Here is a 26,901-nt window from a genome sequence, read left to right as displayed (position 1 = left end):
AGACATATTCAATCAAATTTCTTTTTAAATTTTTATATAATAAAATAATATAATAATAATATAATAAATAATAATATAATAAAAAAATTATATATATTTTTAGATATTACCATAAGAAACACATTTTATGCAGCTGACAAAACATTATTCAAATGTCTTGAAATCTGTCAAGCATTTGAGAAAATATGCTAGAAGCTTTTTTTATGCTAGAAGTTTTTACAGTAAATCAACATTATTGTAATACATTAAAACTGCTGCTTATTGAGAGATTGATATTTAATATGTATTTTATTTTATTTATTTATTTATTTTGCTTTTACACAATGCTGTTTGGAGCTCATGTTGAGTAGCAGTGCAGCTTTAGACAGGTGCCATCTAGTGGTCATCTAGTTCAGCTCTACTACAATTAAAACTGATTTTGGGAATACATACACAAGAGGTATATTTTCAGAAGAAAATATTAACTAACAAGGGTAGAATAACTCATTTTAAACCATTAAGATGAGAATCTGATGTTAGGTTATTCTATGTAGGCCCAGTATCAGATTAGTGAAGTCCAACTGTAATGGACATGGAATCTGAAGATAATAATATAGATAGTTTGACAAAATGTACATAGCCTACTTACAAATAAAATGCCCTTCAGTATCCTTTCAGCTCAAACCCAATACTTCAATTTACATGCAAGAAGAAACCTCAGCAACTGCACATGCAGGGGCAAATAACACACACACACACACACACACACACACACACACACACACACACACACACACACACACACACACACACACACACACACACACACACACACATGCACGCACACACGCACAAAAACATACACACACTGTAAAAAAAGTGACTGAGAAACTTGATCTGAATGTCTAAAATGACGTTTGTTGTCCTAATGTATAGTAGTCAGATGCTTAATTTGATTGATTCAGACATATTAAATCAAATACTTTGACTTAAATAATAGCCTACCTAAATTAAAAATCAAAATCAATAAATTGCACATGCAGCTGACAAAATAAATAAATAAATAAATAAAAAAAATTCAATGTAATCTGCACGTAAATAGGCCTTTATTTTTGAATTTTGAATTCAAAAGGCAGGAGGAATTTTGAATTTAATAACAATTTTCATTTTATATTACATTTCGATATGAATATCAGTATCATTATACAATTAGTTCTACATGATTGTGTTATTATAATTTTGTATTAGATTTTATAGAAAACATGTTATTTACCTATTATAAAACATTTTTTAAACATGATTATATATTTGCTCAAGTGTTTTATATAATATAACACCAATAAAGAAACAAAGAGAGTGTTTTTAATTTATATTATATTATGAATTATCTGAAAGAAATGAATTAAGAGCGTCCACTATGCTAGACCAAAATGAATAGATCTAAGGAAAAGGGTCTAAGGAGGTAATGTTTATTAAAGCTTCGGCGATAAAAAAAGCTTTATTACCATGCCAATAAAAATCTTGAGAGCGCTGGAGGGAGGAAGGGAGGAAGGGAGGGAGGGGAGTTAGTTTGGATGTGAGCCCAGGCCGGCCTCCTCCTCCTCGGCTTGTCTGGATGGGGCGGAGCAGCACACATGCGCTGAGCTGGCAGAGTCACAGTCAGTCAGGGCTGATCCCTCCGCCCGCTGCGCCCGAGGAGAGGAGAGGAGACACGGACAGGCTCGCGTCCGGGGTGCTGGAGACCCACCTCACCGCTCACAGTCTCCAAAGACAACGCGAAGGCCCCAGGACTGGAAACGACCTGAGGAAACCGCAAACCCGACACGGCGACACACCATCCGGACACGAAGCTGAAAAGGGGGACGTCTCCTCTCCATCGTCTTTGCGCACGACCACCCATTAAAAACCCCTCTGGACCAGCGCCGCCAGAAAGCGATGCACCTTGATGTCAAGACAACGATCACTACGATCCATTTTTTATTTGTTTGTGTGTGTTTTTTTCTTTCTTACAGTGCATAATTCTTAAGCTGTCATTCCAGGGTCGATAAAAAAAACTAAAAAAAACAAAAACAGTACGGACACTGTTCTTGGTGTTGACACGCATGCATTCAACGGGTTTCTGCTTCATGAGAATATTCTCATGGCCTGAAACTGACATAAACTATCGACCCAGCGCATTCACTCTGGATTGACGGCTTCTTATTCCTCGCAAGTCTTTAGTTTTCTGCTTTTTCCGAACACTGTCATGTGTGTCCAGACAACAGTCTGATGGTTTCAGACAGCAGTAGATTATTCAGCCACTGGTGACAGTGTCTTACAGGTCCTTCTGCAGACATCTGCTGGGCCTTCCTTAAAAAAACTGAGGCATTATTTTGCAACCCAAAGGAATTGGAGCAAACATTCCCCCTGGAAAGTTTAAGGTGGAGACCAGTGCTGGGCCAACAGCATATATCCAGGAGGTTTTTACAGAAGGTAAGTCAGTCTAATGAACTCAGATGGCACGGCAATCTTACATCATTGATCTCATCTCGTGCCAATATAAGCATGCATATTTAGTTTTGTCCACTGAGCACGGTCAGTTAGGGTAGCATAAAGACCCTGACCTATTTTCAAGAGTGTGTTATGCCACGGTCTGTTTGATTTCTCAAAAGTTGACGCCTGTAGTGCCTCCAAAGAATGAGAAACGGGGCTTCCACTAATGCACTTCAATAGCAGACAGCCTGTCTGGAAGCACGTTGTAAACCTAGCATCATGTGATGAGTTTGTTTTCTTTTGGAGTGCTTGCTGATGCAAACAAAATACTTCTTTTGTGGAAGGACTCATGCGTGAAATATAGACCGGAAAGCTAACGTATTTGCATCCGAATATGATGCATTCTGGCTAAGTTACTGTTATTGTCCATAGTGGTTTAGGCCTGGACATAAAGCAGCCATCATCCAATTAGGCAATTCCAGTGTCCCTGCGCTTAATTGTGAGCACATTGAGATGTGTTTTGGAACGGAGCCCGTCCTCATTGGCTGCTACACATGGGGCCATTGATAAAGAAGATGCCTGCCAGGACATAGTTAACCAACTTTGAGAGCGGCATCTCACACCATGGGACAAAAACCAATAAAGGTTGTGCATGGGGCGGATTGATTAAATCTGGTTTACCTGCATGCGTTTTAGATTAATGATTGCCTTTATTTAAACCCAAGCCTGTGTAGTTTGTGCAATGGTTTGCATGACATTTGACCTCTTCGTGTTATGTTTTAGAACCTGCTTTTTTGTTTAGAATGACATAAAATCACTGTTCATATTCTTGATAAATGCATCGAGATGTCCCTAAAGTGACCCAATCTTGCCAGATGTCATTCCTTGGTGAAATCCAGTCCTTTAACCTGACAGTCAATCTCATACTCTCACGTGTGTGTGTGTGCACAGCTTTCTGCCGTATGGTGCAGTGCAAACATCTCATATTATTGCCGTCGAGTCCTCACTTCACCGTATGTTCTCCTCCAGCTGTGCGTGCTGGCGTTGACTTGTGTTTTCGCGGTGCGAACCGACAGCTCTGCGATAGGACTGTCTGTTTCACGATGTGCTCTAAGACAAAAAAAAAAAAAAAAATGCTTCTGGTTCACATATGAAGTGAAGCTCCTTAAGCTAAAGCAGAGCTGAACGTTGCAGAAATCGGAGATCTTGGCACACAGAGACTTTGGCGTACTTTTGTGAGGGTCTGGCCAGTGAATATACCGCTTGTTCCTCTCGATGCTCAGGATGGTTTGCCAAAAATGACCCACCCTGAAGCGCTTCTGTGAATTATACCCATTACGCTCTCTAATGCTCAGTGACTAAAGAGGGGCCCCCGGTCTGGTCTTTACTCAAACGTGGGGCCAAATGGAAAGAATACGCCGAGGCTTAGGACACGTTCTTATGCGTGCACGCTGCAAGGCCTAAACACAACATTTGACAAAAGACCAAAAGAAGTGCTTGGCTTTAGCTAGCGTTTGAAGATGTTTGGGAGGGTTTTAACCATGAATCAATGGAACGCCAGCACCATCATCAAACGCTGAGTCTATAAAACTCCATAAAGAACAAAAAGAATATAATTTATTCCATAGAATTCCATAGAATTTGCGCGCTATATTCAAAGTCCTATGATAGCATTGTGTGAGAAACAGATCAATATTTAAAGGGTTAGTTCACCCATTCTGCCATTTACTCATCCTCATGTTGCTCCAAACCCCTATGGTTTTCTTTATTTCTTCTGTGGAACATAAAATTAGATATTTCGAGAAAAAAAAGTTTAAGCCTTTTTTTTTTTTTGTCCATACAATGAAAGTCAATGGGGTCCAGTCAGTGTTGTTTGGACTCTAGATGTCTTCTTTAGAGTTCCACAAAAGTCATACAGGTTTGGAACAACATTTTTGGGTTAATTTAATTATCCCATTTTATTTAAACACAGAAAGTGAAAACTTGTCATGCCAAGTTTGGAGTCAAGGACAAGATATGCGAGAGCCAATGATCAATCATTGATGCTAAACTTGGTGCACACACTCTACAAAAAAAAAAAAAAAAAAAAAAAATACATCGTAAAATCCCAGTTTGGAACCTTTATATTTGAGCTTCAATCAGATTCAAGAGCTAAAACAGGGAAGATTTTCACTTCAAAGTGATCCGTTTCCACACAAAGCCATGGTAAGACTTGAAATATAGTGCACACGCATTATTTTGGACTGTGTCACTCACAGTCAACATTATGATGAAGAGAACTCTGGACATTCAGCATAAAATCTTTTGAAAGAAATTCAGATTTGGAAAGACATGATTAGATGATGACAATTTATAATTTTGAGTGAACGGTTACTTTTTATTTGTGTCATTTTCTCTTCGTAATTGCTAGTCTGCACACCAAAAGTACATTCTTGGGTGTCTCTGTTGGTTGTTAAATATCTGGTAGCACCAAGTAATTTGCTTTATTTTAATTTTTTTTATTTTTTTTAAGCCACAATTGAACAACCCTTTAGGTATTTAGAGGCTACAACCCATACAGGACATTCATCCTTAACAACGACACCCGTGATCCTCCACGTGGGCTAGATTTACAACCTCAGGAGAGTTCTGCAATGGAATTGAGAGTATTGAGAGTATGAGATGGTTTCGGTGATAGGAATTTCAGATGGTCTTCTGCATTACTTCAGGACAGAGACAGCTGACATCCACTTGGAATAAATGTTTAGCATTTGCTAAAAGGTGGGAGGAGGGTCTGGGTAGGTCAGTGCGGCTGGGAATTTAACAAAGACCGGAGAAAGAGTCCTGGAACGTGGAATTCCTCACGGAAACGATCAGAGATTGCAGAAACATTCTGGGTTCTATAGATGAAAAACAATAAAGTAGCGGAATGCAGTGCTTTCTAAAATAATTTCCTTTGTAAACATTTATTTTGTTTAAAATAGTTTGTATAAATAACAAAAGCAACTTTTACTTATTTCAACACCTCCTAATCTAGTTGTCTAATTTGCAGCGCATTTCAGTATTTGGTTACGTCTCTGTATTTGGTTGCCTTGTGATTATTTGCAGCGCGTTTCTGTATTTGGTTGCGTTGAGTATTTTCAGATCGTTTCATTTGGTTGTGTTTCTGTATTTGGTTGTGTTTCTTTCTTTGGTTGCGTTGTGAGTATTTGCAGTGTGTTTCTGTATTTGGTTGCGTTTCTGTATTTGGTTGCGTTTCTGTATTCGGTTGTGTTTCTTTCTTTGGTTGTGTTGTGAGTATTTGCAGTTTGTTTCTGTATTTGGTTGCATTGTGAGTATTTGAAGCACGCTTCTGTATTTGGTTGAGTTGTGAGTATTTGTAGCGAGTTTCTGTATTTGGTTGAGTTGTGAGTATTTGTAGCGAGTTTCTGTATTTAGTTTTGTTGAGTATTTGAAACACGTTTCTGTATTTGTTTGTGTTGTGAGTATTTGCAGCGTTTCAGTATTTGATTGTGTTGTGAGTATTTACTGTGCGTTTCTGTATTTGATTGTGTTTCTGTATTTGCTTGCGTTTCTTTGTTTGGTTGCGTTTCTGTATTCGGTTGTGTTTCTTTCTTTGGTTGTGTTGTGAGTATTTGCAGTTTGTTTCTGTATTTGGTTGCATTGTGAGTATTTGCAGCGTTTCAGTATTTGATTGTGTTGTGAGTATTTACTGTGCGTTTTCTGTATTTGGTTGTGTTTCTGTATTTGGTTGTGTTTCTGTGTTTGGTTGCGTTGTGAGTATTTGCAGCGTGTTTCTGTATTTGGTTTCGTTTCTGTTTTTAGTTGTGTTTCTGTGTTTGGTTGCGTTGTGAGTATTTGCAGTGTGTTTCTGTGTTTGGTTGCGTTGTGAGTATTGGCAGTGTGTTTCTGTGTTTGGTTGCGTTGTGAGTATTTGCAGTGTGTTTCTGTGTTTGGTTGCGTTGTGAGTATTTGGTTGTGTTTCTGTGTTTGGTTGTGTTGTGAGTATTTGCAGTGTGTTTCTGTGTTTGGTTGTGTTGTGAGTATTTGCAGTGTGTTTCTGTGTTTGGTTGCGTTGTGAGTATTTGCAGAACGTGTCGTCAAAATGATGAATTGATGAAATTTTTTTTTCTTAATTTGCTGGTGTTTTTTCTATTTGCATGTGTTTTCTTCAGTTGCAGTGTGTTGAGCTCTCTCGGCCACGTTCAAATTTATATTAGAAATATTTATGTAGCAGCGTTAACCAGTTCTCTGTAAGGTAAGAAAACGTCAAGTATAGTGTTATACAAATACAATTGAAAAACAAATGAAAATATAAAATACTTTGCTTGATTTACGATGTGAAAACTTGCCATCAAAGTCTGTGAAAAGACTTATCTATAATCCTGGCATTGTATTTAACATATAGGCTATTGTTGGCTCTATGACAAATTGCTTTTGTTCGACTTTTGTAAGTCGCTTCGGATAAAAGCATCTTCTAAATGCATAAATGTAAATTTAAATGCTTATTGTAATTCTGGAAAACCCCATTTTTAAATACTTGGAAATGCCACAAAATGCTGCTTTAAAATCATTAGTGAAAAACAGATACAGTAAAGAGAGACCCTGAGTCAGAGGCTCGGTGAGACCAGTGAAACCACCCTCTCTCGCTGGGCTTGGACCATGCATTTTTCTGCAGTTAAACTGCAACCACTAATCACAGCGTGGCCTCACCGTTTCCTCTTGGAACGCTTCGCTCATGTCCTCCCTGCTGCGCAGAGCCTGGTCCCGCCCCAGCCCGAGGACCCATCGCTCTCTCTCTCCCCCCACTTCACCTTCATGGGACACGGGAGGATGGTCCACGCCACCCGTCCCTGCGTCTCTGAGCCGCCAATGGCCTGGGCTCCGGTGCAAACCACTCCAAAATAAACAGACTGCGTCCACACCGCTCACTTCTTTCCACTTTCTGTTTTCTTTAATGCCTCTCAGCCACATACTTTCTTCTCACGACCACTGCAACAAAATGAGAGGAAGTTTGACAGAAAAATTTACAGAACAGGACAAGAAACCCGAAAGAAATCCTTAGGTCAAAGGTTATACATTTTAAACATTTATGAAATCGATTAGATAATGAAGAAAAATTAGCCAGCAAGAGTGCTTGTTTCTTATTCAATAGTGCATCCCATGATGCACCTCATGGGATGCACTATTGAATAAGCTGGTTGATGAATGTCAAGGGTGAGCAGAGCTTAAAATCTAGACAAAATAGAAGCTCTTATTAGAGAGTTTTAGTTTAACACGTTTTGGTCAGTATATTCCCAAACTTCCATTTGAATTCCAAAGTTTGAGGGCTTGACTATTCTTCTTAGATGGCAAATATAGTACTAGTAAAGAATGAAAAGGTGTGTGCAAATTTGTCTGGTTGCGTATATCGGCATCAGCTATTGAATAACTCACATTGATCGGATCGACCACTAGTAAAGTTCAAGAATCGTGAGAATGGTTTAAGCCTTTGCTGCATGACTCTGAATTTGCAGAGCCACATCACCACAATTGTTTTCCAACTGTAAGCTGTTAGCAATAAGCTGCGCACTGGATCATAACGGGCCAAAGGCTTCAGCAGTTAAACTGGAGGCACAGCTGGTTATTATTATTTACTTGCAAAGCCAACAGCCTGGATCTTCCAGTACAGCCACAATAACGCAACTGGAACACAATAAGCGAATAAGACTGAGCTGTATGAAAAGAGAAAGAGGGTAGGGAGGGAGTTAAAGCATTTCAGAAACAGTAACAAGGCTCTCTCAAGTCTGGGCCTGGGCTTGGCTCCGTGTCCGGGCAAATCCATTCCCGTCAATGTGTGCGAGAGTCCGGGACTGCCGCCTTCTTTCCATGATCTCCTGTTACCCACAGTTACTCTGGAGTTGTACATCACGAGTGGCACGTCTTGAGCCCGAAAGAACGATGAAGCTAACGTTAATGCGTTCTGCCTCATTATAAAGTGATCCGAGGATACAACTCTTTTCCAGTTCTCCTGTCCCACTGCTCTCGTATCTCTCTGTTAACTTTGGCACACGGCTGAGGCTGTTGAATGGGAATCTTTGGTACTTTCTGTAAATTCTACAGTGAATCGTAACTCTTTGTCAGATTGTACTCTACCATGAAACACAGGAGTGTTTCCTTCTATAGATTTTGGTTAAGAAGCGCACGAGTTCAAGAACTGTAAAAGCTTCAATGCAACTTTGTTTGTGCACTGCAACACAACTTATGAGATTAAGAGACACTATTGATTACTTAGGAGGAATTTAACCTAGTTTTGGAAACTTGGAGCTTGGCAATGGAGCATCACAGTCCCGCCCACAGCCCGAGAGCGCTTCGGTGCCGGAAGTAAATTTCCCATTCATTTCTCCCATTGACGTTTTCGAAAATCCGTATCTAAAGAGTTTTAGAGCATGTCTGAGGATAACCAGCTACGGCTGAACTCATAGGCATACAACATATCATTTCGAGTGAAAAAACGGCGAGAAAATCCAAAAAAAGTCAAAGGTACAAGACTGTGTACATATTTTCATTTCCGAGCGAAGGAACTACTCATCCCATAAACCACCGCGCCTCACTGAAGTCGACTGAAGCCACAACCGCGAAAGAGCCTTTAGAGCGACTTTAAAATCTGACGACAGCCACGCGAACTTTTTCTTGTGCCGTTTATAGCAGTTCTTTCAGTAGTAATTGTGTAAATAGACTGGAAAGCATGGCTGGTGGTCCGCGGCTCACGGGTGCAGATCTGGCAGTCCGCGCGGCGTTCTGCTCATCAGTTTCAGCGGCCCACGGGCAGGTTGCTGACAAATGCCTCAACAATTTCCCACTTGTGATCCATGCTCATTTTATTCATGAAGTTATAGTTCATCCTTAATTTTAATAACATTTAATGTATTTTCTTAATAACAACAAGTGAAAATTAAAAAGTGAAGGTCAGCAAACCAGAAAGTGCATCATATTCAGTTTATTAACTTGCCATAAATTATTACACAAATGTTCAGTAAATGCATGAAGAGCTCTCTATGGCTCTGGGAATGCCTAAGCTAAATATTGTTTTGACAGTGGCATCATAAAATGCTTGATATGACTCATACCATATATGAAGACTCCTCGGTTCAAATGTCACATCAGTGATACAGTGCAAAAAAACGCAACAGTTTTTTTATTTATTTTTTATTTATCTTGAGTCTTCACGAACTTTCGCGGGGTTTACACGAGCTCCACCAATCAGATGCATCACTGTGGGATTGTTTAGGATTGTGGGTAATGAAGTACTTCTCCAAGACATCGCGAATAAAAGGCATTTATCTCAAAACAAGGTTAGTGCCCCATGAACTTTTGGCGGTTATATGAGCATATACAATCGCTTAGTACAGCCGTAGCTGGTTTTAAGTCTACCATGTATGGTTACGTTTTTATGGCTTATACCCCAACTGTCAATGGAGAAATTGTATTGAATTTTTACTTCCGGCACCGGCTGTGGGCGGGACTGTGATGCTCTATACATATGGTGTCTGACTTAGGAAAACTGACATCTTCTCCCTTTATTCTATTGTGCAGTTGTTGTTGGAGTCAATTGTTGAATTTGTGATAATGCAAAGAAATTATCAACACATGCAAAAGCAGGAGATGAAATATTAATTACTGATATTGTTGTATTCAATATGTTTTTTCCCGTGAGCTTTTTGTTTTTCTAAGCATTTTTTTCCATAGTAAAAATAAAACCTGGAGCTGTAGTTTGCCTTTTTTGGCAAATAATTTTGTCAGATAAATATTTTAACTAAGTTTAATGTTTTATTCTTCCCTCATATTTGAAATATATATATATATATATATATATATATATATATATATATATATATATATATATATATATATGACATGTTGATGATCATTAAAAGGCTAATATATATATATATATACAGTACCAGTCAAAAGTTTGGAAACATTACTATTTTTAATGTTTTTGAAAGAAGTCTCTTATGCTCATCAAGCCTGCAGTTAAAAAAAACAAACAAAAAAACAAACAGTAATATTATGAAATATTATTACAATTTAAAATAATGGTTCTCTTTTTTAATATACTTTAAAATGTAATTTATTTTTGTGATGCAAAGCTGAATTTTCATCAGCAAGTACTCCAGTCTTTGGTGTCTTATGATCCTTCAGAAATCATTCTAATATGATGATTTGATACTCAGTTATTATCAATGATGGAAACAGTTGTGCTGTTTAATATATTTTTTTGGAATACTTTTTTCAGGATTCATTGATGAGTAAAACGTTAACAGCATTTATTCATTAAAACAGCATTTATTCAAAATAAAAATATTTCTAACAATATAAATCGTTACCATCACCTTTTATCAATTTAACGCATCCTTGTTGAATTAAAGTACTAATTTCTTAAACAAAAAAAAGTTATTGTTCCCAAACTTTTGAACAGTAGTGTATATTGTTACAAAAGATTTCTATTCTAAATAAATACAGTTCTTTTAACTTTTTATTCATCAAATAATCCTGAAAAAAGTATCTCAGGTTATAAAAAAAAAATTAAGCAGCACAACTGTTTCCAACATTGATCATAAATCATCATATTAGAATGATTTCTGAAGGATCATAAGACACCAAAGACTGGAGTACTTGCTGATGAAAATTCAGCTTTGCATCACAAAAATAAATTACATTTTAAAGTATATTAAAAAAGAGAACCATTATTTTAAATTGTAATAATATTTCATAATATTAGTTGGGTTTTTTTTGTTTTTTTTTACTGCAGGCTTGATGAGCATAAGAGACTTCTTTCAAAAACATTAAAAATAGTAACGTTTCCAAACTTTTGACTGGTACTATATATATATATATATATATATATATATATATATATATGTATGTATGAAGAGTTCAGATGCAAAAGCCTCTAAGTGCCATCTTAAATTTTCTTCTAGAATTATCATTTTTATCAAGCTTGTATATTTAAATTCAGTAATTTCACTTAAATGGCAATGAAAATGACCTATTAATTGTCATTTAAGTGAAATTACTGAACTTAAATCTACGAGCTTGATAAAAATGATCATTCTAGAAGAAAATTCCAGATGGCACTTAGAGGCTTTTGCATCTGAACTCTTTATATATATATTAGCCTTTTAATGATCATCAACATATGTCTTGATATTTATGCTTTTACTCTAAAACAATTTAAAAGAAACCGACTAAACTGTACTTGTAGATTCAGAATGTTTAGTATTGTTTAATATAAGAACTAAAACAGGTAAAAGTCCAAAAAGCAACACATCTAGCGTTCCAAAGTTTGGGATTGGTAAGAATCTATAATAAAAAAATTAATTAAAATGCCATGCAGAATCTTTTGTGACATTTTTTGATGCAAACGAATAGTTGAATCAGAGTTAAGTTGACTCTAAAATGAGTTTGAAGTGATTCACAGTGAATTAATAAATCCAACTCGCTGCATTTGTTCCTAAAGAGACTTAAAATGAGTCTGAATTGCCAAATAAAAAGTCCAGTAAAATCACTGTGATATTCTTTGTATTGTTTAATTTGATATCTCTAGAAATATCATCATGACTAAAACGTATATTTTTGATGCATCAACAACCCTATAGTACCACAGCGGTAATACCATGTTATTCTTTGACTCTTGATTGGAGTACCATGTGAATACCATGGTATATAAATATGGTACAGTACCACAGTACACATTCTGTTCAACAAAGGCCTTTAATTTGAGCTGCTAGCCTCTGAAATGTACATTTATCCACAGACAACTGCACTGTATTATTTGTTGTTTTTGTTTTGTTCCCATTGTACACCAAACTCTCACTCCATCCATCACACCGAGATGATACCTCTCCAGGTACACTACTCACACTGCCTATCTATCGCTCTGTCCATTGTTTGCTCTCTCTGATGGAGACTGAAGATGAAAGACCCTTGTTTCTGGAGGAGCCTGCCGCTCAGCTGAGCGGAGTCAAAGAAACAGAGGGAGATAAAGGGTGAGAGAAAGAGGGAAGGAGGGGGAAAATCCTGTCATGTTGACCTTGTCTGGCTGCCAGGGATGGGAGGGGGGGAGTATTGAGGGGAGGGCGGTCTTGCTTTGAGAAAACAGGCGCCCCATGTGAGGGGAACGAGAGAACACAGGCACACAGTGAGGCTGGCAGAGACACAGAAGGATAGAGAACAGAGGCAGAGAGAAAAGAGAGTGTGTGTGTGCAGGTGCCTGAGAGGGAAAAAAGGTAGAGGATCAGCAACGACGTCCACTGTGTCTTCCTGCAAAAAGTATTTAAATTGCAATAAACATTCATTTAAGGTTTTCAGGGCCACATCATGGTCCTGCGAGGTCATTTTGGACCATTTGGTGGTTTTGAGATGCATGGCTCGAAGATTTAAATTGAAAAGTTGTGTGGTTTGGGTCAAGTTATACAATGCAGCTTTTTTTAAAGCTTTTTGATTGTAAGTAACCCAAATATGATGAAAAGAACGAAGGTAGCCGTATATTTTCATGGATAAAGGCCTAGAGCTTGAGAAAACAGACAACTTTTGTTTGCAAGATTAAATAATCGTCCTTTAAATTGTTACTGTACTGAAGCAAAAGCAATATATTGTCTATTAAAAATATTGTCTTGCCAAAAATATGGCATCTTAAAATTGATTATTTATTATCTTACAAATAAATAAATAAATAATATTAAAATGAATATAATATATAAAATGTATTTTAAAAGTCTAAACGTATAATAATACAAATCTTAGCTATTTATTAAATATGTATTGACAATCTTTTCTACCTTCTATTACATTTTTAGATGTACAGTATAACCCCAAATAAAGACTCAAGATCAACAAAGGCAAGGAGAAGCTCACTAAAAAAGATACAACATAAATATAAACCATTATTCATAAATTTAGGAAAGACAGATTAACAACTATATTTTTATTTTTTCCACAATACTAGATTTGTTTTATTTTATTTCTGTTAAAAAACTAAAGCTGTCAATAAAATAAAATAATTAATCGCATGATTTCTGAATGAAAAAAGCAAATGTGTTTTTATTTTTTCTCCTTAAAACTGCAGTGAACCAAAGACAGTCTCAAAAACACGGTTTGAAATCGCTGGTGTTTCTGACGTCACAAACTACCTTGTAACCAATCAGATCAATGTGTGATCGTCAACGAGTGGATCTCTGAGCTGGAGTGAGTGGTGGAGGCGGGCCTTATTTGCATATTCATAGAACTGCGTATACTAAATATATATAATATATATAATATTCATTTAAGCTCACATTTTACCCTATAAAAACAATGCTTATTTGCATATCATGTTACCATTAACCTACATCAGAAAACCATGAATATGCAAATGTATTATTAAATTATTCAAATATTACCCTTAAATCTCAGAAGGTGCTATTAAGTCAATATTTTAGGTCAAAGAGGTTCGGCGGATGAAATGTTTCTGGGTTAAACAACCACCAGCATGACTTAACATCACTTTAATTTGTCATCTAATTACATTGTTTTGTTCTGAGTTCCTTCATCTTCCTGTTTTCTTTCCACCGCAGTGTGTTTTGGTTTCGAGATCTGAACACCCGCCCAGCCTCTCACTCCTGAACAGCTCCTCGTTCCCAGAAACCTTCCCGTCGCCTCCAGCCCGGCACACAGGTGTCCATCAACATGCCGGAGGAATCCTGGCCAAATAAAAAAATGACCACAATACTCTATCATGTGCACCGCCGGGATCCTGACACCACTGACGTCCCTTGAGGCCGAGCGGCTAAGAGTCACATCTATCAAATTACGCTTGATTTCGGCTTTACTGCTTCCTGTGCCTATGCCACACTGCAAAAATTATTTCTGACTTGTTTTCCAGTACAAATATGTAAATGATATCACTCTTAAATCAAGATGAAAATGACTTGAGGTAAGTCTTGTTTTCTGAAAAATGTATCAAAATTAAGTGAGTTTATGTTTAAAACAGGAAAGAAAATATCTGCCATTGGGGGCAGAAAAATTTACTTAATTAAATCAATATTATTTTTCTGACCCCATTGGCAGATATTTGTACTTGTTTTAAGCATAAAGTCACTTAATTTTGATCTTGTCTTTTCTTTTTTTCAGAAAACAAGACTCAATGGCCTGGTTTCACAGACAGGGCTTAGATTAAGCCAGAATTAGGCTTTAGTTCAAATAGGACATTCAAGTGGCTTTTATAAACATGCCTTAGAAAAAAAACATTACTGCTGTGAATCTTGAGACAAAACAATGGCAGACATATTTTAAGAGATATCATTGCAAGTTGCTTGCAGTTAAAACAGCTCCAACATGCATTTTAGTCTGGGACTAGCTTAACCTTGTCTGTGAAACTGGGCAAATTTTTTGCTTTTCTAGTAAATGTATCTTGATTTAAGAATGTTTAGATATTTTACTGAAAAACAAGATTTAGAATTTTTATTTTTTGCAGTGAGTACATGGGCTTTTTAGTCTTTTTTTTTTTAAGCCTCCTATAATATTCGGATTGAGGAAATGAGTGCGAGTCTGAGACGGCACCTCCTGAAGTTTGAAGTATATCCACTGCGCCCAGTGTTGGCCCGAATTCAAAGTGCAGCCTTCCTGCTGTATTTTTTATTCCTCTTATAAAAGCAAGAGCCCCTCGAGTGGCTAAGCTCACGCTTGTCATGACATTCGCTCTCGGCGTCGCTGCAGAGAACTGAAATATGGCAGAAGGTCGTTGCCCAACGTGCCGAGTTTCCATGCGCTCGTCAGCTCCCGTAAATCTGCGGCTCGGAGTCTGTTAACGCTGTGAGCTGGAAGGGAACGCCAGACCCTCGCTCTACGCCCAGACATTTGCCACCCCACCCAAAGTGTTGAGGCACGGTTTTGCTTTTCTAGACGGGACATTCTCAAACAGACCTCAAACATCTTGAGTTTCTGGACAATCTCATGTGTATTTAAAGTTAGGTAAAGGTTAGTTCACTCAAAAATGAAAATCCTGTCATCATATACCCACCCTCATGTCATTCCAAACCAGTATGGTTTTCTTTCAGTCTGTTGTGATTGGTCTCCTCTGCTCTGATTGGTCAGATGGTCCAGTCTGTTGTGATTGGTCTCCTCTGCTCTGATTGGTCAGATGGTCCAGTCTGTTGTGATTGGTCTACTCTGCTCTGATTGGTCAGATGACCCAGTCTGTTGTGATTGGTCTACTCTGCTCTGATTGGTCAGATGACCCAGTTTGTTTGGATTGGTCTACTCTGCTCTGATTGGTCAGATTGCCCAGTCTGTTGTGATTGGTCTACTCTGCTCTGATTGGTCAGATGACCCAGTCTGTTGTGATTGGTCTACTCTGCTCTGATTGGTCAGATGACCCAGTTTGTTGTGATTGGTCTACTCTGCTCTGATTGGTCGGATTGCTCAATCTGTTGTGATTGGTCTACTCTGCTCTGATTGGTCAGATGACCCAGTCTGTTGTGATTGGTCTACTCTGCTCTGATTGGTCAGATTACTCAGTCTGTTGTGATTGGTCTACTCTGCTATGATTTGTCAGATGACCCAGTTTGTTGTGATTGGTCTACTCTGCTCTGATTGGTCAGATTGCCCAGTCTGTTGTGATTGGTCTACTCTGCTCTGATTGGTCAGATTGCCCAGTCTGTTGTGATTGGTCTACTCTGCTCCGATTGGTCAGATGACCCAGTCTGTTGTGATTGGTCTACTCTGCTCTGATTGGTCAGATTGCCCAGTCTGTTGTGATTGGTCTACTCTGCTGTGATTGGTCAGATGGCCTCACTCAGTCTGTTGTGATCGGTCTACTCTGCTATGATTGGTCAGATGTTTCAGTCTGTTGTGATCGGTCTACTCTGCTCTGATTGGTCTACTCTGCTCTGATTGGTCAGATGGCTCAGTCTGTTGTGATTGGTCTACTGCTTGCAGCACATGTCAGAAACGATTCAAGCTTGAGTCCTCATCCTGTGGAAGTTGATCAAAGTGGATTTGCTTTCACAATGCAGAAAAATATGCATCTTCTCAACAGGATAACAACACGAACCAAACTCTTCCAGTCTCAGTTACAACTACAGTGTTTAAGAGTCAAAGTAGACGTTGTTCACGGGCAGTCAATGAATAATTGCAAATTTATGTTACCAATTATAATTTTTTTTACAAACCTAAGTAGGTTCATGAAGTAGGAAGTAAGAATGCAATTACTGACGACTCGTTTCAGGCAGTTCAGAATCGGATCTTTCTTTTAGGAGACAACAACTCAATTTATCTGCACTTTGATCTTTGAAATTTTGCAGAGCTTTTACATTCACAAACAGCTGTATTACTCATTACTTGAAAGGTAATATCTGAAAAGGCATAATAGGGGCACGTTAAGAAAATATTTTCCAAGAATTGGAACATTCTTACGAACTGTTTAGAATGTAATGCTCTTTAAATTTCTTTCTTAATCAGATTTTAGTGATTCCAGCCCCTGGACTCAGTTGACATGAATTGTATGGATTAAAGCAGCCAAAACGTTCTTCAAATTATCTTCTTTTGTTTTCTGCAAAAGAAAGCAAGGAACATGGGTTTAGAACGACATGATGGTGAGGAAATAATGACATAATTTTAATTGTTGGTTGAACTATACCTTTAACAGCTCTCAAGTTTTCATGCACTCACTGACCTATTCATTTGACTATTGCATGTCTTCACAGGCTGTGTGGTGACTTTAGAATATTGTTTGATTGCACGCAGAGGAATGCTGTGTTTTCGTAGGTAGGCTCCACGTGGAGTCTCAGCAGAGAGTGGAAAAAGTGAGAGTGTGTGTGTATGCTTCCAGGACTTAGCCAGGTGCCAATCCCCCAGCATTCCTGCGCTGACCTCGAATGCTTTTTCCCTCCGCCGCCTCCAGGGGAGGTCTGTCTCAGCAGGGCCGAGCGGGCTAGGTCGAGTCAAGGGGCGGATCTGAGGAACAATCAACAGAAATATGCACAAACAACACCATAAACTGACCGTAATCACACTCTCCATCTACGCTGAGGTCTGTTAGAGTTCACCAGTGAGTGGAGAGATGGGGTCTGTGCAGTCAAAGGCCGTTCGCAAGCTGTTTTTAGAAGTTCAGCAGTTCACTGCAGAAATGTAGAATAGAAAAATGGAGAGAATGGGTTCTGCCTCAACTGCATGGAGCCGGCAAGCATACTGACACATTTCTGTCTTGAAAAAAATATGCATTTTTCCCTCAAACAGCCAGATTTTAGGGAATTCTTTTGGGAATTCTTATAATTTAAAGTTTACATGCACTTTAAAGGTTTGATTTCAGTTGGACTATTTTTTCTATTTTTGTATTATTTATCTATATGCTATAATATTTTACTTTTTTTGTTGTTTTTTTGTGTAATTTAAAGAAATGGGATGGGATCATTCTGTGATACTAACTTTTGCATCTTTTTTTAACAAGCTTAATGCTAGGCACTATTCACTGCCATTATATGGATGAGCGCAAGCGGGACGTTTTTAAATAATTCTCCTTTTGTAGTCCATGACAGAAAGAAGGGCATATGGCATTAGAAGAATACCAGGGTGAGTAAATAGTCAAATGTCATTTTAGAGTTAACTATCCCATAGTAAAGTAAAGCTAACTGCAGACTAGGATATATATTTTCTAGAGAACGTTGTAGTCAGGGATAGATCTTGTCTTGTTTACCATATTGTGTGTTCCACTTCTCTGAGATTACATTCTTTTCTATTAAGGAGAAAATCAAGTTTTTTATGTTGTTTATATGTCCATGTGGTGTTTTTAAGACAAACCATGTCCAAATTCATAAGTCAACACCATTGCTGAGTATTTTCTCCTTAAAACTGCAGTGAACCAAAGACAGTCTCAAAAACACGATTTGAAATCGCTGGTGTTTCTGACGTCACAAACTACCTTGTAACCAATCAGATCAATGTGTGATCGTCAACGAATGGATCTCTGAGCTGGAGTGAGTGAGTGGAGGCGGGTTTCATTTGCATATTCATAGAACCGCGTATACTAAATGAGGTGAGGCTGTAGAGTTACATTCAAACTATTTTAAGACATGAAGAATTTTAAGGAAAAAACATTTAAATATGTCATTTTGGTGATCAAAGATGAGTTTTAAGGGATACAATTATTGACTACAGGGGGACTTTAAGAGTAAGTCAAGCTCCTCAACCTTTGAAGAAAAGCAAACAATATGCCACCCTCATGCTTGAATGCTAAAAAACATCTACTTCTATCCTAAAAGCACAAATTAGCAAAGAAATACTAACCACAATCAAACAATGAACTCTTAATATGAGCTGTCTCATTTCTGTCTGGCTCTCACCATTCCAGACCCCTGCTTTTCTTTTTCCTACTCTTTGGTGCTCTCTTCCCAATGCACTTTTTATTCGTTTCAGACGGCGAGAGAAATGCAGACCGCCCTGCCCTGCTAGCACTCTCCAGGCCCTGTTATTGCACGCAGGAGTCTGCGGATTGCATCACTGTTTGTGGCTGGAGGCGGCAGGAATCAAAACGGATTGAGGGAGGGGAGGGAGAGGGGAAAGGAGGAGAGGGAGAAAGAGACACCGAAATGATGCAGAGTTGGGGAAAAAAAACAAGTCAAAGGCTGGCCAATGCCTATTTAGACAAATTGCCTGAGATTGGTCGGCTTAACAACTTTGACGTTAAGCAACCCCATTTCTCTGATAGATGTTTTTGGTTTGTTACATAAGCGGAGAGAGAAAGTAGAGACTTTTCTCACAGTCGAAACCCAAGTTCGATTCCATTCCCTATATATATATATACACACACACACAAACTTTTATTTTAGCTGCGATTAATTGATTTGACAGAACTAGATAAACTGAAACAAAAAATAAAAATGAAATAAAAATGTATTAAAACAATTTAAATGAAAAATAATAATAATAAAACAACAAATGCACATAACAAAATTAAAAAAATCTAAATAAAATTTTTAAATTAAACTTGCCAATATAAGTTATGCAGACATTATTTTTGGCCAGGCTGTTAGACAAAGAAATTATGAACACATGCAAAAACAAGAGAAAACCAATGAAATATAAATAACTGGTTATGTCAATTAATGCTATCTCCTTTGAGCTTTTAAATAAATAAATAAATGGCAAGTCTGCCATTCTTGCCAAATAAAAAAAAAGATAGAAATTTTTCAGATAAATATCTTAACTAAGTTTAGTGTTTTGGTTTTATCTCATAATATTTAAAATATTAAAAAATAGAAAATATTTTCCTCATATTTTGATGGTTTAATTTAACTTATAGGGTAATTAAAACAATTATCCCCTCCAGACATCACTTTTGGCCACTACCGTATAATAAAACATATCATGAATATAATTTTTTTTTTTTTTTGTTGAAAATAAAATATTTGTCCCTTTGGATATTACAGCAAACATTTTCATGAACAGAGCAACTCTAGTCTGCAAGAGACACGAAGATTGAAAGAGCTGCTCTTCGAAGACAATTTTTTCAGAGATAAACAGCTATGAAATATGCATTACACTAAATGTGACCGGGAGAATTCAACGTTACTAATCATTCATTATCGAGTCAAGACACATTTATTTATGTAGTGCAATATTAATGTTGAGCACAACAGTAGAACATAGCGCTTACAACGCCAAGGTCTTGGGTTCGATGCAGGGAAAACAAGAACTGATCAAATGTAAATGTGAACCTTGAATGCAATGTAAGTCACTTTAGATAAAAGCATCTGCCAAATGCATAAATGTAAATTAAACTAATACAATTTCAACTGTCAATCAGCTCTAAAAAGAAAATGTGTTATTCATTATTCAGCTCAGTTTAGTTTCTCATTGACTCAGTTTATTTCAATAACAGTGTGTGTGTTGCAAAGCTCATTAGTTATGGAGCAAAATCAGTTCAACAATAAAGCAAATTATAAGGCAAATCAATAACATCAATCAATAGCGAATGCATGGACGATATGGTAACACCTAAACTTATTATTCATAATGTACGTTATAATGCATTGTATCTTTTCATAAAAAATAATTGTAACCAAAGTTAAAATGCAGTATATTTGCAGATTCCTTGTTGCATCTGAAATTGGTTGTTTGTCATGTGTTTTAATGCATTATTATTTCTAAAGGTATAATATTATAATGTATTATAACTCTGGTTACAATTATTCACGAGATCATACAATGCATTACATAAGGCATAATTAAAGCATTAAAAATACTTTTATAATGCATTATATATGCTTTAAGTAAAGATGGATTGCTTTTATACCAAATTCAAGCCGTACACTGTATGTAATGTAAAATGGTAATGTAAAAAACGAAAAAACTGCAAATGATGCTTTAGTTTGTGGATGTTTATCGACATATTCAGCATTGATTCGGCTATCAGTTGCCAAAAAGTGATTCATCTGTAAATACCTAATCACTCATCTTCCTTTTTGTTTCACTGATCCTTTGCTGTTTGTTCAGTATTAACCTTGGCTTCCACTCCTGGCTCTGTGATTTCAGTTCAAACAGCGCTATTATCAGGTTTATGTGCTGCATTGTAAGGCAATGGTGTTGTGAGCTACAAAAATGTATTTTGCATTTGCACAGCTTGCCTCTGATGAAATCTCATATCTCTCTCTCTCTTGCCAAGTCGCATTAATTGTGTGGTCCTCTGCCACGAGCTTTATAGTCGAGGGATAAGTGCCATTTCGTACGCTGGTCATAACAAATGACATAACAGTGCCATGTTAATTGAAAGTGGTGATATTTAAAGAGCTATTGTGAATTAGGATAAGATCTAAACAAAGAAAATTCGAGCAGTCGGCCATTCAGAAAAAAACTGAATGATTCCAGATTCATCATGCAAGGTTGTTTTAGAAATGATGTATTTCTTCTCTACTTCCTTTTATCCCATTATTTTCATTAACCTTAGGTGACATCATATAAGTTTAAGGGAAATCCCCTCCTTCACTACACAACCCACTTTAAATAAGAAGAAAATAGAAATCAGAGGCAGTAAAAGGGGGAGCATTTGTAGGAAACGAATGGGAGAAATCGTAACGCTCAAAATGACGGATGTAGCAATCAAGCATTTCATTTAAAAAGCCACATGCTTTAGTTTGTTTACTCGGATTGTCATATCGGTCTTCATCAATAAGGTCAACACGTGTTGATCAAATAGTTGAAGATGTCTGTTTTATTAATAAAAAAAGAGAATGGATTCAATAACGGTGTGTGGATCTACTCCACTTGTTTAGTGTGATTTGAAGAGTTACAGTCTTTCTCAAGTTTTACTTGTATTTGTATGGCTATTACCTACAAATAAAATAGCTGCCCAATGAACTGACTTTTTTTGTAATAAATTGCAACAGATTTTTTAATCATACACTGCAGTACACGTTTTTTAAGTAGTCTTTTGGTCTGTTTTTCAGTTAACATATGCAAAAATGCTGGATATTAAGACTATGTGGATTGTAAAACATGTATTTTTTTTATTTCATTCAAGATACAAACACATCTTATGCAATGTTGCTTCTTAAGTTATTTTGGGTAAAGGACTTTTTTTTTTTTTTTTTACCTATTTTTCACAAAAAAATTACACAAAAATGCAAAAAATTTGCTAAATTTTAATTATTTCATTAATGTAAAATTAGACATGTAAAAAAAAAACTTAATAGTCCAATGCACACGCACAAACACACATATATGCGGACAATGTTAAAGTCAGAAGTTGTGATAATCTTCTCTTCCCTATTAAAGCGTACATATGAGTGAAATGGCTTCACGCACAAGAACAAATATAGGGCGGGGCTTGATTTTGTCCATTGGGAATTGATTGGATGGTTGTGGTTTACTATTGGTGGATCTCATGTGAGTGACAGTTTGCCCCGCCCTCACACCAGTAAACATCATCAGAGAAGAGATGAGCTGCATAGAGGGAGGGGAAGTTATTTTGATTAACGATTGTGGGCAAAAAAACAACAACAATGATGTGTACTGATAAATCATTTATAATAACTACTGCAATATTCCATAAAAAAACAAAACAAAAAAAAACAGAACTGTCAGTTTTGATTTCATGGTGACTTTAAAGTCAGAACTCGGCTATGAGAGTCTAATATAAAAGTTCCCTGCTGCTTGGAAGGCACTTACGCTTCTTTTGCCAAATCCAAAGATCTAAACCCCACGTCGTCCCACAATACCTCCTGTTTCCTTAAAGCTATACATGCCCTCTCAAAAATGTATGGAACAACGCCCTAAAAACACGTCAGACGCTCCACAAACATATGTCCTAAATCCAAATACTGATTCAAATACGTACAAAACATTAAACCTCGCCTGTATATATCTTATATACTTGATAGCAAAATGTTTACAATGAAACTCCATGTGGAGTAATTGATTCAAGAATTACTATGATGTTTAAAGCTGGTTTGAAACATGAGCTTAGGAGACGAAGTGTGACTGTTCCAGACGGGGGGAAATGATAGGACAGGCAGTAATACAGAACAGCATGTAGCAGAGCTGTTATATCTTGTGACAGACACAAAACCCCTGAGCGTGACCCTTCCTCCACCCCTGAGCTCAGACCCCCGAGTCAAGTCAGGTCAGCTTGTGTTTCATAATCCCACCCTCGCCTGTGTTTACTGCGGGAACGATAAATGCAGCGTGTAAAACCGTCAAAACTGCCCCTGCTCCTCACACGCCTCGAGTCCTCCAGTGACGTTTAGTCTGCTGGGGAATAAACAAACACACATCAGGAGAGCAACATTAAATCAAAACTGACTGTCTTTACACCCTCTTGAAGATTCTGTTTTCTTTTACTGTTATTTTTCTGTGGAATGCAAAAGGAGAATTTAGAATGTTTACAAATATCCTTTTCAAAGCAATGGCAGTTCATAAAAAAAAAACAAGAACTAAAAATGGCCATACTATTCATGATTATATACTATTCATAATCTTTTCAAAATATAACAACTTGCTCCGCCTCTAAAACTTTTCGGATAATGTCACAAATCCCTCTTACTTTTTTAACCCTTCCCCTATGAACACCTGACTTGTCTGGTATGCCACGCCCACTTTTCCACAATCCAATCAATTCCTGAAGAATAAATAAAAGCTCTGCCCTACATTTTGTCTCATTTACATATCCGGTTGACCGGGAAATATGGGCAAATTTTGAAGTATGGATTACAAACAGCACGTCATGAGGATTTGAAAGTCGGCATGAAATGAATATCGGCCCTCTATTTTATAAACGCATGTTTTGGATCGTATTATGAACAGTTCATACGTTTCATTGTTAATTTTTGGCCTAGTAAACATTTAATCAAAATGACTCAACTGAATATTCCATCTGTTTTCAGTGAGTGATGATAGACACAGAAGCTGAGAGAATTGTTATGATGTTAAATCAATTTACTTTATAAATCTTCATACTTTTCATTGTCTGTCGACACCATAACAACATCACAGTGCGTTTAGGAGATAATTTGGTTGGCATAAGCGGTGTTTAATCGCTTCTTTTTTGGTCCTTTTGGGTCTTTCCCAGGTCGTGCTCCCTTCCTACACGCAGTTCTCTCTGTTTTTCACTCCCTCCTTCCCAACCCTCTGTGAGGAATTCCTTAATGTCTGAGATTTCTGGCCGTGAGCCATCAATAGGCTGGCAAGAAGCTTCCTGTTGCAGTCCTTCACCTCGCCTGCTTCTCTCCGCTCCAAAACCTAGTGAGCTCCCTAACTATACAGCTTTTTAAGGCATCATATGCATGCTACCAATGGGAAGGATATAAGCAAAACTATTATGTTGTCTTATAAGATGACTCATTTTGAGCTAATTTTAGGGCAGCATTGCATGCATCTTTGGCAATCTCAGAATGCGTTGCTACAAGCTCTATATATAGACTAAATACACTTAGTTAATTCAATACTGAATGTATTTTATTTTTACCCAATAATTGTACGCAGTATTTTCATTTTTAAATGATTATCACGGTATTGTGTTACAAATAAGCTAATGGAAACTCACTATCAAATATTTTGTGTGCTTCATACTAAGAGTGGTATTTTGTGTGGCTGTGAAGCTGCTGTGTAAAGTTGGCATTATCTTTCAGTATCTCGCACAATCTCAAGATCGCCACATTCAGTTGCTCCTCATCTATCCTGTGAAAGACACATATGCAAGGTAAAGAGTACATTCTTACAGCAATCTGACTAACTTTACCCAGTATTTGAGCAGCCGCTACAAGAAAGCAACTTTAATTTGCTAAAGTGGTTTTGTCGGTCTAAGCTAGCCACCAGGCTAGTTTCATCTACACAAACTGGTAACTTGTCAGCTGGTCAGGCTGAGAGACCAGTTAAAACAGCTGAACAACAGACTAGCCATGTTGAGATAGCAGAAAACTAAGTTAGCTTGGTTAAAGCTGGTCTTGTTTTATTTCTTTTAGAGTAGGCTACTGCTGGTTACTTAGCTGCATGCTAACATTAATCTACAGAGGGCTGCAGGGATGATGTATTTTTGTAGGCCAAAACTTGGAAACGGGTTAGCATTTTATTTTAGCATGTATGGTTCCAATCAGTTAATGAGTTTTTGGGTAAATGCCTGAAATAAGGTCTGTGGTGAACAAAAGCTCAAGATATTTTGACGTTTTATTCTATGACATCAAATACATCAGTAAAGTGTCTAACTGTGACTACAGAGGTTGTCTTCATTGTGTTTACGATCGCGCTCTTGCAAACTATTCTAACTCAAACTTTCAGAGGAAATGTTTTTTAAATAAAGGCTGAAAGAGTTGTCGGAAGCATAGTGATGTTGACAAGTCATAAGCCCATGCATATGTAGTTAATAGACAGCAAGCTCACTAGGTTTAGGAACAGAGCATTGCGCTGTGTTTTGCATCTTTTATCTCTCCTCTTCTCCTCCTTTTTTCCCTTACTCTCACACTTTTTTAGAAGTCGGCCCACTTTCGCTGCCTGGCAGCCTTCCCCGCTGACGCTCGCCTCAGATCCTTCCAGGATTTATGTGGCTCTCTCCTCACCATTTTTCCTTCCTTCATCCATTATCGGTTTCTCCCTCCCTCTCAGTTTTGGGTTATTACATAACGTCGTGTACGTTTCTCAAAAGCCCTTTTTTTTTTTTACAGGAAGACACTTGAAACGGGGCACACAGCTCTGCACTGGCAGGAGCTCCTTTGAGGAAAACAGATCGATTGGAGTGTTTTGTAAAAATAAGGAGGTGGGGAGAGAAAAGGGGCCATCCGTTTGTGCACCCTGTGAACTGTAAGGAGAAGAACACTTTCAGGGTGGGAGAGAGATGATGGGAAAACAGCAGGGGTGGGAGAAGAAAATCTAAGGAGGGAGATGGAGAGAGAGAGAGAGAGAGAGAGAGAGGGGCCCTGTGGAGGCGGAGTGGAAACTGAGGTTTTCCTGTCTGAGAAGGCGGCTGGCTGAAGGTGGAGGGGCGGCAGGAAAAAATCTCTCAGCTTCGGGACTCTGTGTTATGTGTGCGAGCCATGGGGAGGAGGGGTGGACCGACGCATACTATGGTTTGGGTGTGTGTGCGTCAGGAGAGGTGGGGTCAGTCTGCCTCAGGGAAGGTCAGGAATGGAGAGAGACGAATATGGTTAAAGCGATACAAGTAAATGTTCCTCAAGGGGTTCTCCGCAGCTAACACCTTTTTGGCTGTATAAGGCTGTTCACTGGCTCTTTTTGTTTCATTATAGGTCATTCAGATTTGTGTGTTGGAAAACGGGTTTCAAAGTGCACGTTTTTTTCAAATCGGTACAGTTATGTCTCCATGAAATCTACAAAAAGGCAAATTTGTGAAAAAGGTGACGTTATGCGCATGTGTATTACGTGTTCAGTCTATGGGAGCGTTGTTTCCTTACAAAGTGACATCGCCATCTACTGGCCTGGCATGATAATACAGCGTTTTTAGTCGTTCTCGCGGATCCGTGTGAACGGGGATCGTTTTGACAACGTTGTCCTCTCTACACGAAAAGTTTTAGGACATCATTGTAGTGTAAACGTACCCTCAGAGCATAGACATTTATTGTTAAATAATTAATTATATGTATCATAACTAGTCCTGGGCAACGATTAATCAAATCCAAAATAAAAGTTTGTTTTTCCAAAATACATGTGTGTACTGTGCATTATTATTTTGTTAATATAAATAGACACATGCATGTACATATTTAAGAAAATATTTATATATATAATATAAATTATATATGAATATATAAACAGTATATATATGCAAATATTTCTTAAATATATACTTGCATGTGTGTGTATTTATATATACAAAATAATAATACACAGTACACACACATATATGTTATGTAAACACAAACTTTTATTTTGGATGTGATTAATCGTTGCCCAGCCCTAAAAATCTGCAAAGAAAAAGGCAACTTTAAAAATGCCTCACAGATGTGGAGT

General features: G+C 37.6%; 1 protein-coding gene across 1 annotated transcript in view; it reads left to right on the top strand.

The window, feature by feature from the left end:
• The first annotated feature begins 1,604 nt into the window (after positions 1-1,604).
• glis2b (GLIS family zinc finger 2b) overlaps positions 1,605-26,901 on the top strand; it is a 42,041-nt gene continuing 16,744 nt past the window's right edge. Inside the window, exon 1 of the mRNA XM_082181574.1 lies at positions 1,605-2,451. The gene's annotated coding sequence lies outside the window, so the exon portion shown is untranslated. The remainder of the gene's footprint in view (positions 2,452-26,901) is intronic.

The sequence above is a fragment of the Leuciscus leuciscus genome (genome assembly GCF_965113295.1).
Source record: "Leuciscus leuciscus genome assembly, chromosome: 1".
NCBI classification, from domain to species: Eukaryota; Metazoa; Chordata; class Actinopteri; order Cypriniformes; family Leuciscidae; genus Leuciscus; species Leuciscus leuciscus.
Note: the sequence above shows the minus strand (reverse complement) of the source record. Positions and strands in the feature narration are given on the sequence as shown.